Genomic DNA, 19,616 nt, shown 5'->3' on the forward strand with positions numbered 1-19,616 from the left:
TCATTCGAATCTCTTGTGGGGTAGAATTGACCTCCATCAGAAGGATGGATTGTACCTGCACTGAAAGGGAAGAGTTGCTAGTGCTATTCAGGAGGCATTAAACCAGTGAAGGAATGGAGGTAAACTCAAAGAGAGAGTGAGGAAAGAGCCAAGTCTGAGGCTGGTATAGTTCAGGCGTCAAACAGTCAAGGCAGGCAAGGGCAAGGCACAGAATGAGGTAGGACTGAGCAGTTACACTGCATTTATTTCAATGCAGGAGGCCCGATAGGTCAGGCAGAGGAGCTCAGGGTATGGTTTTGAAAATGGCACTGGGATATTACAGCAATTACAGAGGTAAGACTTAAGCTACTGGTCCTAACAATTCCTAATGTTCCAAGGTATAGATGCTATAGCAAGGATAGAAAGGTGGCAACAGAGCAGGGGGATGAGGTGGTTTTGATGAGGGATAACATTTTGGCTGGGCTTCAGGAGGATATTCCTGGAAGTACATCCAGGCAAGTTGTACAGGTGGAACTGAGAAATAAATAGTCAGCCGGGAATTGAGAAGCAAATTACCAACAGATCACTTATCTGTAAGAATAGTATGATTGTATACAAGACTTGACCTTTTTTAATTCATTCACAGGATGAGGGTGTCACTGGCTGGGCCTCAAGGGCAGTTAAGATTCAACCACGTTGCTGTGGGTCTGGAGTCACATGCAGGCCAGACCAGGTAAGGATGGCAGATTCCTTCCATAAAGGATATTAGTGAATCTCATGGTTTTTTTTTTTTTTGCAACAATCAACAATGGATTCATGGTCTTTAATAGATTCTTACTTCCAAATTTTTATTGAATTCACATTCCACTGTCTGCTATGACGGGATCCAAACTCTGAGCCCCAGAACGTTATCTGGGTGTCTGGATTATCCATCTAGCAATAGTATCACTAGACCATTGGGCAGGGTGAGTGACTGAGGTATCAGTGGGGCAGCACATCAGCACGAAATATCCCATGGTCTCTGTGGAAGGTCTGGGGAGGGAAATATATCCCTGGTGGTGGGGTCTGACTGTAGGTAGCGGAAATTGCAGAGGTTAATGCGCTGTATCTGGAGATTCGTGGGGTGGCAGGTGAGGACCGGTGGATTATATTCTTATTGTGGTTGGAGGGGTGAGGGGAAGGTGGAGGTACAGGAAGTGGAGGATATGCATTAGAGGGCATTGTTGATCACGTGGGAGGGAAATGCAGTCCTTGAAATAGGAATCCTTTCTGGGATGTCCTGGAGTGGAATTGCTTCTCCTGGAAGCAGATATGGCAGAGGCGGAGGAATTGGGAGTAGAGGTTCATGTTTTTACAGGGATATACTCAAGGGAAATCAGATGAGCAAAAAGGGAACATGAAATATCTCTAGGAAATGGTTTAAGTAGAATCCAAAGCGATTCTACAAATATATCAAGGATAAAAGAAAAAACAGACAAAGAATACAACTTCTTAAAGATCAAGAAGGCCATCTGTGGAACAACAGGAGGTGGGAGAGATACTATGCTACTCTTTTCTGGAGAGTTTGGAGAACTTGATAGTTAACAACAGTGATGACTTGAAAAGTGTCCATGTTACAGAGGAGGTGGTACTGGATGTCTTAAATGGCATCAAGGTGGATAAATCCCTGGGTCCTGATCAGGCGTATCCCAGAAATTTGTGGAAAGCTAGGAAAGCAGTGCCCCTCCCTGAGGTATTTATATCATCGTTTGTGACAGGTGAGGTGCTGGAAGACAGGTGTTGTTATTTTAAAAAGGTGGTAAGGAAAGGCCAGGGAACAAGAGAACAGGCAGCCTGAAGTCAGTGGTAGGCAAGATGTTGGAAGGGATTCTGAGGGATAGGATTTACATGTATTTGGAAAGACCAGGAAAGATTAAGGATAGTCAACATGACTTTGTGTGAGTAATTCTCTCTTTCTAACTTGATTGAGTTTTTTTGAAGATGTGACAAAGATGATTGATGAAGGCAGACTGTGGACGTTGTCGATATGGACACTGAACGATGTTCCACAAAGCAGACTGGTTAGCAAGGTTAGATAACATGGAATGTTGGGAGAACTAGCCATTTGGATACAAAACTGGCTTGAAGGTAGGAGGCAGAGGGTGGTGATGTTGGGTTGCTTTGCGGACTGGAGGCGTGTGAGCAGCAGTGTGCTGCAGGAATGGATATTGGGTCCTAAAATAAATGACTTGGATGTAAATATGAGATATAGTCAGTGGGTTTACAGAAGACACCAAAATTGGAGGTGTCGTGGACAGCGAAGAAGGTTAGTTCAGAATACAACAGGATCTTGATCAGATGGGCCATTGGAGCAAAGAATGGCAGACGGTGTTCAATTTAGACAAATGCGAGGTGCTGCATTTTGGAAAGGCAAATCAGGGCAGGATTTATACACTTAATGGTAAAGTCCTTCGGAGTGTTGCTGAACAAAGAGACCATGGAGTTCAGATTCATTGTTCGTTGAAAGTAGAGTCGCAGATAGGCAGACTCGTGAAGCTGGTGTATGGTATGCTTATATTTATTGGTCGATGCATTGAATACAGAAGCTGGGACATCATATTGTGGCTGGACAGGACATTGATTAAGCCATTTCAGGAATTCTGTTTTAAGTTCAAAATCCCCTGTTCTGGGAAGGATGTTCTGAATCATGAAAGAGTTCAGACAAGATTGACAAAGACTTTGCCAGGGTTGGAGGATTTGGGCTACAGGGAGAGGCTGGGGGTAATTTCCCTGGAGAGTCAAAGATTGACAGGTGACTTCATGTAGATTTGTAAAATCATGAGGGGTATGGATAAGGTGAACAGCCAGGGTCCTTCCCCCCCCAAGTTAGGTGGTTCCAAAACAAGATCACATGGGCTTAAGTCAAGAGAGCAAAGATTTAAAAGGGATCTGAGGAGCAAAGTTTTCAAGCTGTGTGTGGTGTGTGTATTGGATGAGCTGCCAGATGAAGTAGTGGAGGCTGATACAATTACAACATTTGAAAGGCATCTGATTGGGTACATGAATAGGAAGGGTTTCGAGGGATACGGATCAATAGCTGGGAATAGGATTCCATTAGTTTAGGATTCCTAGTTGGCATGGACAAATTGGACCAAAGATCTGTTTCTGTGCTGTACATCTCTGTGACACGAATAAATGAAAATAAGATGTGTTCCTCTTTTGTAGAGAGCTAGCAGAAGCACAGATAATTGTATGTGGAGCTGAGAAGGTTAAGCAGTGAGTTTGACCAGCTGCAAATTTGTGTCTCGGATATTTAATTTGCAGAGAGAAGGGAATTGTGAACAATGTCACAATTTTAGTAACTATTTTCAGGTAATTGGCAAATAATATGTGAACATGTGAACAATATTTTATTCAGTAAGGTCTGAGCATCTGGAACTGTCTGATTGGCAGCTGGACACAGACTTGGCAGTTATTCATAAACAGATTTGGAATTTTACTTTTTAGGGGAAGATTTGGGGGGGCTATGGGCAAATGGGAAGGGAATTGGGACAGATGTGCAGCATCTCCAGAGGGAGAGAGTACAGTCCCAATGGGCTGAATAGCTCCCAGCCCCTGTGCTCTGTGATACTGCCCCATTCACTATGAATGATGAAGCTCATCCCAGGACAGAGAGAGGGAGGATCCCACCACTCACCTCACAATGGGTCTCGTGTGATTGATGTCAGCGCAGGCCAATAGGGGGCAGAGGGCAGTACTAGAGGACCAGGTCGTACCAGTTTGTCTTCCAACCAATCAGAGTGAATGAGGGCATCCTCAAGGCTGGAACTAAAGAAAGGCACTTGTAGCAGAGATCTGAGAAACTGGAGGACATGAGATAGGGAGCGTTCTGTGGCTGGTGAGGAATTATATAAATAAGGAAGAGTTGTGAGGCTGGATGAGGTGACAGTGATCAGGAGAGTTGAGGATGGAGGGATTTAGAGTTAGTGAGGATTAGAGTCATAATGTTATACAGCAAGGAAACAGGCCCTGTGGTCCAACCAGTCCATGCCAACCATAATTCCAAACTGAACTAAGTGTACGTGCCTCCGCTTGGTCCACATCCATCCAAATATTTCCTATTTATGTACTTATCTGAATGTATTTTAAATATTGTAATTGTATTCACAGCTACCACTTCCTCTGGAAATTCATTCCACACGTATATTTTTTTTTAAAAACCCTTATATCTTTTCTCAAACCTTTCTCATTTCTTCTCAAAATAAATGCACCCGAGTTTTGAATCCCCCTCTCCCCCGGCTATTCACCTTATCTACACTCTTTCTGATTTTATAAACCTCTAATAAGGTCACCCCTCAACCTCATGCACGCCAGTGGAAAAAAATCCCAGCCTATCCAGCCTCTCCTTAGAATACAATCCCTCCATTCATGGCAACATGCAGGTAAATCTCTCCTGAACCTGCTCCAATTTAATAATATCCTTCCTATAACAGCACAACCAGAACTGGACAGAGTATTCCAGAAGAAGCCTCCCCAACGTCCTGTACATCCTCAACATAACGTCCCAACTCCTGTACTCAAAGGTCTGAACAATGAAGGTAAGTGTGCTAAGCACCTTCTTAACCACCCTGTCTACATGTGACACAAACTTCCAAGAGTGAAGCCCTCGGTCTCTTCGTTCCCATATCACTACTCAAGGTCCTACTTTTATTGAGTGTAAGTCCTACCCTCGTTTGTTTTGTCAGAATGTAGTATTTTGCATTTATTCCAATCCAAAAGTCCTTCAAGTATAAAGGCAGTAAGAGTATAATTAAGAGGGAAATCAGGAGGCAAAAAGGGGACGTGAGATAGCTTTGGCGAATCGGGTTAAGGATAATCCAAAGGGCTTTTATAAATACATTAAGAACAAAAGGCTAACTAGGAGAAAATAGAGATCAGCAAGGCAGTCTTTGTGTGGGGCTTCAGGCGATGGGCGAGATAGGGAAACAATACTTTGCATCAGTGTTTACTGTGAAGAAGTACATGGGCGATATAGAATGTGGGGAAATAAATGGTGACGTCTTGAAAAATGTCCATATTACAGAGGAGGAGGTGCTGGATGAGTGGCTAAGGAGCTGGTGCAGGGGAAAATGATTCACATTTTTGCATCATTGTGATCTCCTCTGGAGTAGAGTTGACCTGATAAGAAGGATGGATAGTACCTGATTTGGAAGGTGTGTAATATCTGGGCAGGGAGATTTGTTAATGCTACTCAGGAGGCATTAAACCAGTGAGGGAGTGGGTGTGATTGCAAATAGATAGTGAGAAAAGAGGTATGTCTGAGGCTAGTGCAGTTCTGAGGTCAAATAGTCAAGGCAGACAAGGGCAAAGCAGAGAATGAGGTCAGACTGAGCAGTTACACTGCATTTATTTCAATGCAAGAGGCCTGACAGGGAAGGCAGATGGGCTTAGGGTATGGTTTTGAACATGGCATTGGGATATTATGAGTATTACAGAAACGTGGCTCAGGGATGGATAGGACTGGCAGCTGAATGTTTCAGAGTATAGATGCTATAGGAAGAATAGAAACGGGGTCAAGAGAGGGGGCTGTAGCGTTTTTGATCAGGGATAGCATTATGTTTGTGCTTAGGGAGGATATTCATGGGAGTACGCCCAGTGAAGTTATTTGGGTGGAACTGGGAATTAAGAAAGGCATGATCACCTTATTGCGGTTGTCTGCGTGGATTGCATCCGGGTTCTCTGGTTTCCTCCCACAGTCCAAAGATGTGCAGGGTAGATTGGATTATCCAGGCTGAATTGCCCGTAGTGTTCAGGGATGTGTAGGTTGGGTGGCCCTGGAAAATGCAACGTTACAGGGGGAGGTTAGGAGGCTCTGAGCGTCAGTATCGATGTGATGGACCGAATGGTCTCATTCCACACTGTTGGGATTCTGGGATTCTCTGATAATTCTATTAATTTTAAAATAGTTACAGAAAATAATAGACCAGATTGTCCAATTTAGAAACTTAACTTTTCAAAGGTCACTTTTGATGGCACAAGGCAAAAACTTTCATCTGACCCCTCAAACCTGCTCTGCCATTCAATAAGATCAGGGTTGATCTTTTCATGGCCTCAGCTCCACATTCCTGCTCTCTCACCATAACCCTTAATTCCTTTCCTGTTCACAAATCTACCTTTTGCCTTAAAGGCAAATAAAGTTGATAGCTCAACTGCTTCACTCAGCAGGGAATTCCACAGATTCACAACCCTTTAGCTGAAGAAGTTACTCCTGAACTCAGTCCTAAATCTGCTCCACCTTATTTTGACGCTACGTTCTCTAGTTTCACCCACCTCTGGTGAAAATAAACTCCCTGCTTCTATCTTACTTACTCCCTTCATAATTTTGTTTTTTTACCCCATCCAATCTCCCATTCTTCTAAATTACAATGAGTTTTCTCAATCTCTCCACATAGACCAACCCTCTCAACTCCAGGCCCAAACTAGTGACCCTCCTCTGCACCCCCTCCAGTGCCAGTACATCCTTGCTGAAGTAAGGAGATCAAACCTGTACACAGTACTCCAGGTGTGGCATGTACAGCTGCAGCATAACCATCCCTCTAGCAAGGAAGCACAATATTCCGTTCACTGCCTTAATTACCTGCTGCACCTGCAAACCAACTTCCTGTGATTCATGCAGAAGGACACCCAGCTCCCTCTGCACAGCAGCATGCTGCAAGTTTTCACCATTTCATCATCCAGTTTGCTGTTAGTCCGACCAAAATGGATGACCTCCATATTAGATTAGATTACAGTGTGGAAACAGGCCCTTCGGCCCAACAAGTCCACACAGGCCCGCCGAAGCGAAACCCACCCATACCCCTACATTTACCCCTTATCTAACACTACGGGCAATTTAGTACGGCCAATTCACCTGACCCTGCACATCTTTTGGATTGTAGGAGGAAACCGGAGCACCCGGAGGAAACCCACGCAGACACGGGGAGAACGTCCAAACTCCACACAGTCAGTCGCCTGAGGCGGGAATTGAACCCGGGTCTCTGGCGCTGTGAGGCAGCAGTGCTAACCACTGTGCCACCGTGCCACCTCTCATTTCCCAACATTGTCCTCCATCTGCCAGATCCTTACCCACTCACTCAACCGATCTGTATCCCTGTGCAGACTTACGGTGGCCTCTGCACACATTGCTCTACCTCATCTTTGTTTCAAATCTGAACTCTGACACCGTACACTTGGTCCTCAACTCCAAAACATTTGTGTAAATTGTAAACAGTTGTAGTGCCAACACTAATCCAAACACCCGTTTATCCCCATTCTTTACTTTTTGTTGGTTAACCGATCCTGTATCCATGCTAGTACATTACCCATAAAGCCGTGCAGCCTTTATCTTATACAGCAGCCTTTCATGTGGCAACTTGTCGATTACTTTCTGGAAATCCGGATACACTACATCCACCGGGTCCCCCTTGTCCAATGCATTTGTGATGTCCTCAAATAGTTCAAGTAAATGCGTTAAACATGAGCTGCCTTTCATGAATCCATGCTGTGTCTGCTCAATGGGGGATAGTTTCTGCCCAGATAACTCGCTACTACTTCCTTGAGAGGTTCAAGCATTTTCCCCACTACAGAAGTTAAACTAATGGGTGTTTTTTTTAAAAAATAGTGGCATCACATTTGCAGCTTTCCAATCTGTCAGATACGTCCCAGAGTCCAGCAAATATTCGGGAATTATCATAAACACATTTGCTATTTTCCTGGCCATCTCCTTTCGCCCCTGGGATGCATTCCATCACGGACAGGCACCCCTTTTACCTTTAGGCTGTTACCTTTCCCAACACTTCCTCTTTACTGAGAATGATTGATTCTCTGTCCACATTTGCCATTGCGTCCGTAGGCCTGTAAAAATGAGACAATGAGAGTACACAGACAGTATGTTCCTGTTAAGGGCAAGGCTGGGAGGCGTAGAGAATGCTGCCTGTCAAGAGAAATTGAGGCTCTGGTCAAGAAAATGAAGGAGGGATATGACAGGTACAGACAGCTGGGTTTGAGTGGATCCCTGGAGGAGTATAGAGACAGTAGTAGAATACTTGAGGGAAACCAGGAGGGCAAAAAGGGGACAAGCGATGGCTTTGGGAAATAGGTTTAAGGAGAATCCAAAGAGATTCTAGAAATACACTAAGGACAAAGAGTGACCAGGCAGAGAATAGGGACCCTCAAAGATCAACAAGACTGACTATGGAACCGCAGGAGGTTGGAAAGATTCTATATGAATATTACACATTGGTTTTTACTGAAAAACGATATGGAAGCTAGAGAATTTGCACAAATAAATAGCGATAACTTGGCAAGTGTCCATGTTACAGAGGAGGATACCCTGAATGTCTTAAAATGGATAAAGGTGGATAAATCCCTGGGACCTGATCAGATGTATCCCAGAAATTTGTGGGAAGCTAGGGAAGTGATTGTTGGGCCCCTCCCTGAGATATTTGTGTCATCAATAACCACAGGTGAGGTGCTGGAAGATGTGTGCCATTATTTGAGAAAGGTGGTATGGAAAAGCCAGAGAACTATAGACCGGTGAGCCTGAAGTCAGTGGCAGGCAAGTTGTTGGAAGGGATTCTAAGGGACAGGATTTGCATGTAATTGGAAAGGCAAATAATTGGGGAGAATCAACATGGCTTTGTGCATGGACATCGTTAACATGGACTTCAGGAAGACACAATGTTCCACATAACAACAGACTGGTTAGCAAGTTCAACATCATAGAATACGGGGAGAACTAGCTATTTGGTTTAAAAAAAAATGGCTGAAAGGTCATTCATCACAGAGATATACAGCACAGAAACAGACCCTTCGGTCCAACCCATCCATGCTAACCAGATATTCCAGCCCAATCTATCCCACCTTCCAGCACCCGGCCCATATCCCTCCAAATCATTCCTATTCATATACGTATCTAGATGCCTTTTAAATGTTGCAATTGTACTGGCCTCCACCACTTCCTCTGGCCACTCATTCCACACACGTACCAACCTCTGTGTGTAAACGTTGCCCCTCAGGTCTCTTTTATATCTTTCCCCTCCCACCCTAAACCTATGCCCTCTAGTTCTGGAAGCCCCCACTCCAGGGAGGAGACTTTGTCTATTTATCTTCTTTATCCTATCCATGCCGCTCATGATTTTATGTACCTCTGTGAGGTCACCCCTCAGCCTCCGACACTCCAGGGAAAACAGCCCCAGCCTATTCAACCTCCCCTTGTCGTGATTTCGACCAGGAGCAGATTTGTCTCCAGGATATTTAGTTGACAGAGAGGGAAAGTAGAAAGTTTGTCACAATTTTTAGTAACTGCATTCATGTAACTGGCAAATAATGCAAGGTAAAAATGAGAAGATTATTTTACTGAGTCAGTTCTGAGCATCTGGAACAGTTTGAACAACAGCTGAATGCAGATTCAACAGTTACTGTCAAAACAAATTTGGAATTCAACTTTTTAAGGAAAGATTTGGAGGGCTATGGACAGATGGGAGGGGAGTTGGGACAGATTTGCAGCATCTGCAGAGGGAGAAAGTACAGCTCAAATGGGCTGAATAGCCCCCAGCCCTTATACTCTGTGATAATGCCCCATTCACTGTGAATGATGAAGCTCATCCCACCGCAGAGCCATCGAGCCATAGAGATGTACTGCACAGAAACAGACCCTTCGGTCAAACTCGTCCATGCTGACCAGATGTCTTAACCTAATCAAGTCCTATTTGCCAGCACTTGGCATATATCCCTCTATACCCTTCCTATTCATATACCCATTCAGATGCGTTTCAGATGGTGTAATTGTACCAGGCTCCACCACTTGTCCTGACCGAAAATTCCATGCATGCAGCATCCTCTGATTGACAGAAGTTGCCCCTTAGGTCCCTTTTAAATATTTTCCCTGCCAACTTAAACCTATGCCCTCCCGTTCTGGACCTGTCTATTTATCCCATTCATGCCCCTCATGGTTTTATAAAACTCAATGAGGTCACCCTTCAGCCCCCAACACTTATGGGAGGATCCCACCAACATGACACAATGGGGCCCAGGTGATTGACAGCAGCTGCAGACCAATAGGAGAGTTGGCGTGATCCTCCAGCCAATAGAAGTGAATGAGGGGTGTGGCCAGCAGGCCAACACGTGACCATGAGCTGTGCAGGCACAGTGTCACTGTGAGGGGGGGACTCAGTGAGTGTGATGGGAGTGGCATAGACTGGGAGAAAAATGGAGTTTGTGGGTACTGGGGTGGTTTATAAACACATGATGTAGGCTGCTTGACATGAATTACAAGCTCCCGCTAAATAAAAACCAGAAAAAACTGTGGATGATGGAAATGATAAACAACAACCAGAAAGTGCTGGAAAAGCTCAGCAGGTCTGGCAGCATCTGTGAAGACAAGTCATAGTTAACATTTCTGATCCTATGAACCTTCCTCAGAACTGATGTGACTGAGGAAAAAATGTTGGTTTATATGCAGAAGGTATAGGTTAAAGAGTAAATGATTGGGAATAGAGCCCAAAGAGAGAGAGAGGAGAAATTGGACAAAGGAGTGTATATCGATCTGGCTGGGGGAGAGTGAATAGCTGTTTATGGGGACTGTTAGTGGCTAATCACAGTGTGTAATAGCAGGCTATATAATTACAAGGCCTGGTGTGTGGGGTAGGGGGCTAGGATGCTAGGACGTGGGAGAGTTCAGGATCTAAAATTATTGAATTTGATATTGAGGCCAAAGGGCTGAAGGGTCCCCGAGTGGGTGATGAGGTTTTCTTCTTCCAGCTTCGTTAACATGTGGCACTGGAAACACACAGCAGGTCAGGCAGCATCCAAGTAGCTGGAGAATCGACATTTTAGGTATATGCCCTTCATCAGGAATGTGCGGTGTGGGAAAGAGTGCTGAGAAATAAATAGGAGGGGGTGTGTAGGTTGGGGGGGAAGGGAGCTAGGAAGGCAATAGGTAGATGCAGATGAGAGGTAATGGTGAGAGGGTGGAGTGGATAATGGGGAAGGAAGATGGACAGGTGGGTCAGTTCAAGAGGCCAGTGCCGAGTTGGAGAGTTGGAGCTAGGATAAGGTGGGGTGAGGGGAGATGAGGAAACATTGATGCTGTGTGGTTGAAGAGTCCCAAGGCGGACGATGAGGTGTTATTCCTCCAGGCTTCGGATGGGTCGATTTGGCGATGGAGGCAGCCCAGAATCTGCATGTCCTTGGCGGAGTGGGAGGGGCTGTTGAAGTTGTCGGCCACAGGGCAGTGTGGTTGGTTGGTACGTGTCCCAGAAGTGTTCCCTGAAATATTCCGCAAGTTGGTGTCCTGTCTCCCCACTGTAGAGGAGACCACATTGAGAGCAAAGGACTCAATAGGTGAGATGTTTGAATGTAAGAACTATCTCTGCTGAATGTGGAAGGATCCTTTGGTGTCTTGGATGGAGGTGAGGGGAAGGTGTGGGCACAGGTTTTCCACCTCTTGCTATGGCGAGCGAAGGTGCCTGGGAGTGGAGGATGGGTTGGTGGGGAGCGTGGATCTAACAAGGAAGTCACAGAGGGAATGGTCTCTGAGGAATGCTGAAAGGGCTGGGGAGGGAAATATATCTCTGATGGGGTCTGATTGTAGGTGGTGGAAATGGTGGAGGACGATGTGTTGTACCTGGGTGGAATGTGAGGACTTGGGGGATTCTATCCTTGTTGCAGTTGAAGGAGTTGGGTTCAAGGGCGGAGGTGTGGGAAGTAGAGGAGATACGGTGGAGGGTATTGTTGACCATATGGGAGGGGAAATTGCTGTAATTGAAATACGGAGCCATTTGGTATGTTCTGGAGTGTTCTGCCAGTTTGTATCAAGCTTCACTGGAACATTGCAGTAAGTATGAGACAGGGATGTTGGCCAGGGAACAGGCTCGTGTGTTGAAGTGGCAGGCAACTGGAAGCTCAGGGTCTTTTTGCGGCAGAACGTACATCAGCCACCATTTCCATCACATCCACTGAGATGCTGCCAGACACCGGTTCCTGTTCCCTCCATTAACAGCTATGCACTCTCCCAGCCAGATCGCTATCCAGTCCTTTTTCTTTCCAAATGTTCCTTTGGGCTCTGTCCCCACCTATTATTCACTCTTTAACCCCTGTCTCCTTTGCCATTGCACTGGGAGCTAAATTGCCCCTAGTTTTCAGAGACGTGTAGGTTAGGTGCAAGATAAATATTTGTCTTTACTATTCATCCTGCACTGACTGTGAGTTTTGTTGTGTGAATTCATTTTATGGGATATTAATTGAGACTGGGATCTCAAAAACAGGTTTTTACAGTCAGCAGAGACATCAGGACCTGAATATAATTGGCATTTAACTGTGAAAACAGAAAGGTTTGTCTGTTCTGTCTATGAGAAAATATTATTTAGTGAGTGGCACGGTGGCACAGTGGTTAGCACTGCTGCCTCACCATGCCTGAGACCTGGGTTCAATTCCTGCCTCAGGCGACTGACTGTGTGGAGTTTGCACGTTCTCCCCGTGTCTGCGTGGGTTTCCTCCGGGTGCTCCGGTTTCCTCCCACAGTCCAAAGATGTGCAGTGTCAGGTGAATTGGCCATACTAAATTGCCCGTAGTGTTAGGTAAGGGGTAAATGTAGGGGTATGGGTGGGTTTCGCTTCGGCGGGTCGGTGTGGACTTGTTGGGCCGAAGGGCCTGTTTCCACACTGTAAACTAATCTAAATCTAATCTTCAATACTTTTGTAAAGCAAAAATCAGAGAGATTGACAAATTTGTGGCTGGATCACCCTTTGGGTGTGTGCTCTGTTCTGGGCCCTGCAGCTGAGGAAGGAGATATTGCCCTGAAAGGGAGCACCTCATCTCTTTGCAGGAACTGTCAGATTTAGTCCCCAATCACCCACTTCGTAATGTTAACCTGTAAACTCTTTATTTTCAGTTCTCTGCAAGCTACCCATTAAAATTCCTTTGGACTAAAATTCCAGCATCTTTTCAGGTGGAATGTTCCAGATTCTGACAACTGAAAATGACAGGGCTGTACTGAGAATGCTGCTTGGCTCAGTGAGTGTGTTTTGGAGTTGGGTGAAAACAATGAGGTGAGACAGGGAGAAGGTGAAGCTGAAACTCAGGTTTAGTTCAGGCCATTCAGAAATTCACATGGCCCCAATGGGAATAGCCAATTTTTATGAGATACCTGCTGAATATTTTGTAACAGATTTTAAAGTATAACATGTCAGCTTCAGTAAAAGTCAGGGCTTTAGATTATAATGGACATGCTTGAAGTGAAGAAAGGTTGCTAGCTCATTTAAGTTCTCGCGATAGGAGAACTAGCTGAATCTAGAGAGACATTGTTACAGGAGACCTCAGATCCACGGTATTCTCCTCTTGTACAATGTGGGAAATAAGGGATGCTTCCAGTGTCCCTGGCGACAATATGTGCAGGAAGTGTGCCCATCTGCAGTTACTGGGAAACTGCTTTTCAGATCTGAAGCTGTGAATGGACTCACTGTAGCTCATCTGCAATTCTGAGGATGTTATGGACAGCACGTTCAGTGAGTTAGGAAAGGGAATGGATGACTATCAGATCAAGTAAAAGGCTCAGGAAGGAATTGCAGGAGTTCCCAGTGATCATCCCGTTATCAAACAGATACTGTATCCCGCTTCGGATTCTGCACAGAACAGGAGGAAAGAGAGTGACGGGGATTCTATCGTCAGGGGTACAGACAGGCACTTCTGTGGCCACAGGCATGAATCCAGGATAGTATGTTACCTCCCTGGTGCCAGGATCCGCGATAGCATGGATAGGTTATTGGACATTGTGGAGCTGGAGGGTAAACAGCCAGTGGTGGTGGAATCCTCTCACTATGCAGACTGTGTATCATTTACATTCTCCACTGCTTCTCACTCATGTCTGCTTCAAAAAGAGGGAATCACTGAGAAATACGGAATAAAATGGGGTCAGAGTCTCTGGTATTAAACTGTTGAACACAATGCCCCCATCTTCTCCATATTGGTCATCAAGCACACAGGCCTGCTGCGATCATCTCATACCTTTTTGATATTAGAATAGATGATAGATGATTGGTTAATGTTTTGGGGAGGCAAATGAGCAGAGAGGTTTAGTAGGAAATTCTGGAGCTCAGGGTGCAGGAATCTGAGTTAAAAATGGGCTATCCTCAAGGCTGGAATTACAGAAAGGCACTTAGCAGAGAGATTTGTGGGGATCGAGATTACAGAGATAGGGAGGATTGTGTGATTGGAGGATGTTACAGAGATGCTTATGATAGCAGAGATAAGGAAGAGTTGTGAAGCTTCATGAGGTGATAGTGATTGGGAGAGTTGTGAACACGAAGACACCGAGAGTTAAGAGTTTCAAAGTTATGTATCATGGAAATGGATCCTGTGGTCTAACCAATCCATGTCGACAATAATTCCACCTAAACTAATCACACCTGCCTCTGCTTGGCCTATATCCCTCCAAATATCTCCTATTTATGTACTTATCCTAATATCTTTTAAGTATTGTAATTGTATTCACAGCTACCACTTCCTCTGGAAGTTCAACCCATAAGTGCAAAAATAGAAAAACTCATGTCTTTTTAAAATCTTTGTCATCTCTTTTCAAAGTGTATGCACCGGTGTCTTGAATCCCCCTCCCATGCAGCCATTCATCTTATCTACATAGGACATAGAACATAGAAGAATACAGCGCAGTACAGGCCCTTCGGCCCTCGATGTTGCGCCGATCCAAGCCCACCTAACCTGCACTAGCCCACTATCCTCCATATGCCTATCCAATGCCCGCTTAAATGCCCATAATGAAGGAGAGTCCACCACTGCTACTGGCAGGGCATTCCATGACCTCACGACTCGCTGAGTAATGAACCTACCCCTAACATCTGTCCTATACCTACCCCCCCCTTAATTTAAAGCTATGCCCCCTTGTAATAGCTGACTCCATACGAGGAAAAAGATTCTCACTGTCGACCCTATCTAAACCCCTAATCATCTTATACACCTCTATCAAGTCACCCCTAAACCTTCTTTTCTCCAATGAAAACAACCCCAAGTGCCTCAGCCTTTCCTCACACGATCTTTCTACCATACCAGGCAACATCCTGGTAAACCTCCTCTGCACTCGTTCCAGTGCTTCCACATCCTTCCTATAGTATGGCGACCAAGACTGCACACAATACTCCAGATGTGGCCGCACCAGAGTCCTATACAACTGCAACATGACCTCATTACTCCGGAACTCAATTCCTCTACGAATAAAAGCCAGTACGCCATATGCCATCTTCACCGCACTATTTACCTGGGTGGCAACGTTCAAAGATTTGTGTACATGGACACCAAGATCCCTCTGCTCATCCACACTTCCAAGTATCCGACCGTGAGCCCAGTACCCCATCTTTTTATTACTCTTACCAAACTGAATCACCTCACACTTAGCTACATTGAACTCCATTTGCCACCTTTCTGCCCAGTTCTGCAGCTTATCTATATCCCGCTGTAACCTGCCACATCCTTCCTCACTGTCTACAACTCCTCCGACTTTCGTATCATCCGCAAACTTGCTCACCCAACCTTCTAACCCCTCCTCCAGGTCATTTATAAAAATGACAAACAGCAATGGTCCCAAAACAGATCCTTGCGGAACACCGCTAGCGACGGCACTCCAACATGAACCTTTGCCATCAACTACTACCCTCTGTCTTCTTCCAGCCAGCCAACTCCTAATCCAAACCTCCAACTCACCCTCAATGCCATACCTCCGTATTGTTTGCAGTAGTCTACCATGGGGAACCTTATCAAACGCCTTACTAAAATCCATATACACCACATCTACTGCTTTCCCCTCGTCCACCCCCTTAGTCACCTTCTCAAAGAATTCAATAAGGTTTGTGAGGCACGACCTGCCCTTCACAAAACCATGCTGACTATCCTTGATCACATTATTCCTATCCAGATGTTCATAAATCCTATCCCTTACAATTCTCTCTAAGATTTTGCCCACAACAGAAGTGAGACTCATCGGCCTATAGTTACTAGGGTTATCCCCACTCCCCTTCTTGAACAAGGGAACCACATTTGCTAGCCTCCAATCTTCTGGCACTACTCCTGTAGACAACGACGACATAAAAATCAAGGCCAATGGCTCTGCAATCTCCTCCCTTGCTTCCCAGAGAATCCTAGGATAAATGCCATCAGGCCCAGGGGACTTATCTATTTTCACCCTTTCCAGAATTTCCAACACCTCTTCTCTACATACCTCAAAGCCATCCATTCTACTTAATTGTGGCTCAGTACTCACATTGACAACAATGTCCTGTTCCTGATTGAATACTGACGAAAAGTATTCATTCAGTGTCTCCCCAATCTCTTCAGCCTCCACACGCAACTTCCCACTACTATTCTTGACTGGACCTATTCCTACCCTAGTCATTCTTTTATTCCTGACATACCTATCGAAAGCCTTAGGGTTTTCCCTAATCCTACCAACTAAGGACCTTTCATGTCCCCTCCTTGCTGCTCTTAGCTCTCTCTTCAGGTCCTTCCTGGCTACCTTATAACTCTCAATCGTCCCAATTGAACCTTCACGCCTCATCTTTACATAGGCCGCCCTCTTCCATTTAACAAGGGATTCCAATTCCTTATTAAACCACGGCTCCCTCACACGACCCTTTCCTCCCTGCCTGACAGGTACATACTTATCAAGGACACTCAATAGTTGCTCCTTGAACAAGCTCCACATATCAATTACACCCTTGCCTTGAAGCTTACTTTTCCAGGCCACACATCCTAAGTCATGCCTCACAGCATAATTTCCCTGCTCCCAGCTATAACTCTTGCCCTGTAGTACACACTTATCCCTCTCCATCACTAGAGTAAAGGTCACCGAATTGTGGTCACTGTCCCCAAAGTGCTCACCTACCTCTAATTCTAACACCTGGCCTGGTTCATTACCCAGAACCAAATCCAGTATGGCCTCACCTCTTGTTGGCTTATCTACATATTGTGTCAGGAAACCCTCCTGCACACATTGGACAAACACTGACCCATCTAACGAACTTGAGCTATAGCTTTCCCAATTAATATCAGGAAAGTCCCCCATAACAACCACCCTATTACTTTCACTCTTCTCTTGAATCATCCTCGCAATCCTTTCTTCTACGTTTCTAGGACTATTAGGAGGCCTGTAAAAAAACTCCTAACAGGGTGAGCTCACCTTTCCTATTCCTAACCTCAGCCCAAACTACCTCAGATGGCGAATCTTCATCCATCGTCCTTTCCACAGCTGTAATACTATCTTTGACAAGCAATGCCACACCTACCCCTCTTTTACCCCCACCTCTGACCCTACTAAAACATTTAAACCCTGGAACCTGCAACAGCCAATCCTGTCCCTGTTCTACCCATGTCTCCGTAATAGCCACAACATCGAAGTCCCAGGTACCAACCCACGCTGCAAGTTCACCTACCTTATTTCGTATACGTCTTGCATTGAAGTATACACACTTCAAACCACTTTCCTGTTTACAGGCACCCTCCTTTGAAATTGATGCCATGTTCCTAACCTCCCTACACTCCAGGTCCTGCACCCTAAAGCTACAGTCTGGGTTGCCATGCCCCTGCAGAGTTAGTTTAAAGCCCCCCCCCAAGAGCACTGGCAAACCTCCCACCAAGGATACTGGTGCCCCTCAGGTTCAGGTGTCGACCATCCTGTTTATAGAGGTCCCACCTTCCCCAGAAAGAACCCCAGTTATCCAAATACCGGAATCCCTCCCTCCTGCACCATCCCTGTAGCCACGCATTTAACTGTTCTCTCTCCCTATTCCTCGACTCTCTATCACGTGGCACGGGTAACAAACCAGAGACAACAACTCTGTTCGTTCTAACTCTGAGCTTCCAACCTAGCTCCCTGAAAGCCTGTCTAACATCCTCAGCGCTCCTCCTACCTATGTCATTGGTGCCAATGTGGACCACGACTTCGGGCTGCTCCCCCTCCCCCTTAAGGACCCGGAAAACACGATCAGAGACATCACGTACCCTTGCACCTGGGAGGCAACATACCAAACGTGAGTCTCTCTCGTTCCCACAAAACCTCCTATCTGTGCCCCGAACTAGCGAGTCCCCAATTACTACTGCTCTGCTCTTCTTCACCCTTCCCTTCTGAGTAACGGGGACAGGCTCCGTGCCAGAGACCTGAGCCCCGTTACTTACCCCTGGTAAGTCGTCCCCCCCACAAGTATCCAAAACGGTATACTTGTTCTTGAGGGGAACGGCCGCAGGGGGTCCCTGCACTGGCTGCTTCCTCCCAGTCCCCCTCACTGTCACCCATCTATCTGCCATCTTTGGAGTTACTGCTTCCCTAAAGCTCCGATCTATGACCCCCTCTGCCTCCCGAATGATCCTAAGTTCATCCAACTACAGCTCCAGTTCTCTAACACGGTCTTGGAGGAGCTGGAGATGGGTGCACTTCCGGCAAGTGTTTTCAGCAGGGATGTCCATGGCATCCCTCACCTCAAACATGTTGCAACAGGAACATTGCACTGCCTTCACTTCCATCCCTCTGAAAGTAACCTTTTGTAAAAAAAAAACTAGGTCTAAAGAATAGAACAAGCAAAATGCAGCACTTACCTACTTACCACAACGGGTCTTATTATTTAGGTTAGAGGAGGAGGGCGGGTGGGAGATACTACCTCTGTAGTGCCTCGGGTTCTTCTCCTGCGCGCTTTTAAAGGGAAAAAAAAACCTACCCGACTGCCCCTCCGGTCTTCGTCACTTTCCCCTGCTGCTCCCGCTCTTTCTGTAAAGAGAGAAAAAAACACCGCTGTCCGCTACCGGTAAGTAATTTTAAAACAAACTGTCTTACCTTAGCTGCTGCTCACACTCCATGATTTTATAAACCTCTAATAAGGCCACCCCTCAACCTCCTGCTCTCCAGTGACAGACATCCCAGCCTATCCATCCTCTCCTTCTAAAACAATCCCTCCATTCATGGCAACATCCTGGGAAACATCTTCTGAACCTTCTCCAATTTAATAACATCCTTCCTCTAACAGGGGGACCAGAACTGAACACAGTGAAGAGGCCTCACCAACATCATGTATAACCTCATGACAGTGTCCCAACTCCTATACCTAAAGGTCTGAGCAATGAAGGTAAGCGTGCTAAACACCCACTTGACCACCCTGTCTACATGTGACACAAACTGCAAAGACCTGAACCCCTCGGTCTCTTTGTTCCACATCACTACTCAAGGCCTTACTTTTAATTAGTGTAATTAATTAATGAGGCGAAAGGAGATGTTTGCTTTATTAAAATATAATATCTTACATTTATTCAAATTAAATTCCATCTGCCACATTTCAGCCCATTCACCCAATTGATCAGGATCCCTCTGTATTCGTGGATAACCTTTTGTTACTGTCTACCTTAACAGTTTTTGATGTCACCCACAAACAAACCATGCCTTGTATATTCTAATTAAAACCATCTACACACATGACAAACAAAAATGGACCCAGCACCGATTCCTGGAGAACACTGCTGGTCACGGGCCTCCAATGTGAAAAACAACCCTCCACTATTACTGTCTCCTATTGTTAAGCTAATTTTGTATCCAGTTGGCAAGCTCTTGCTGAATCCCATGGGATCGAACT

The 19,616-nt window shown here is 45.6% G+C and overlaps 1 long non-coding RNA gene across 1 annotated transcript; it reads left to right on the top strand.

The window, feature by feature from the left end:
- Positions 1-625: 625 nt before the first annotated feature.
- On the top strand, positions 626-19,116 carry LOC148139513 (uncharacterized). The gene is made up of 3 exons (XR_015753536.1): positions 626-712; positions 4,452-4,556; positions 19,017-19,116. It is a non-coding gene; the product is annotated as an uncharacterized LOC148139513 (long non-coding RNA).
- Positions 19,117-19,616: the final 500 nt, after the last annotated feature.

The sequence above is a fragment of the Chiloscyllium plagiosum genome, unplaced genomic scaffold, assembly GCF_037043375.1.
Source record: "Chiloscyllium plagiosum isolate Xiang-an unplaced genomic scaffold, Cpla_swu_hap1 HiC_scaffold_38, whole genome shotgun sequence".
Classification (NCBI taxonomy): Eukaryota; Metazoa; Chordata; class Chondrichthyes; order Orectolobiformes; family Hemiscylliidae; genus Chiloscyllium; species Chiloscyllium plagiosum.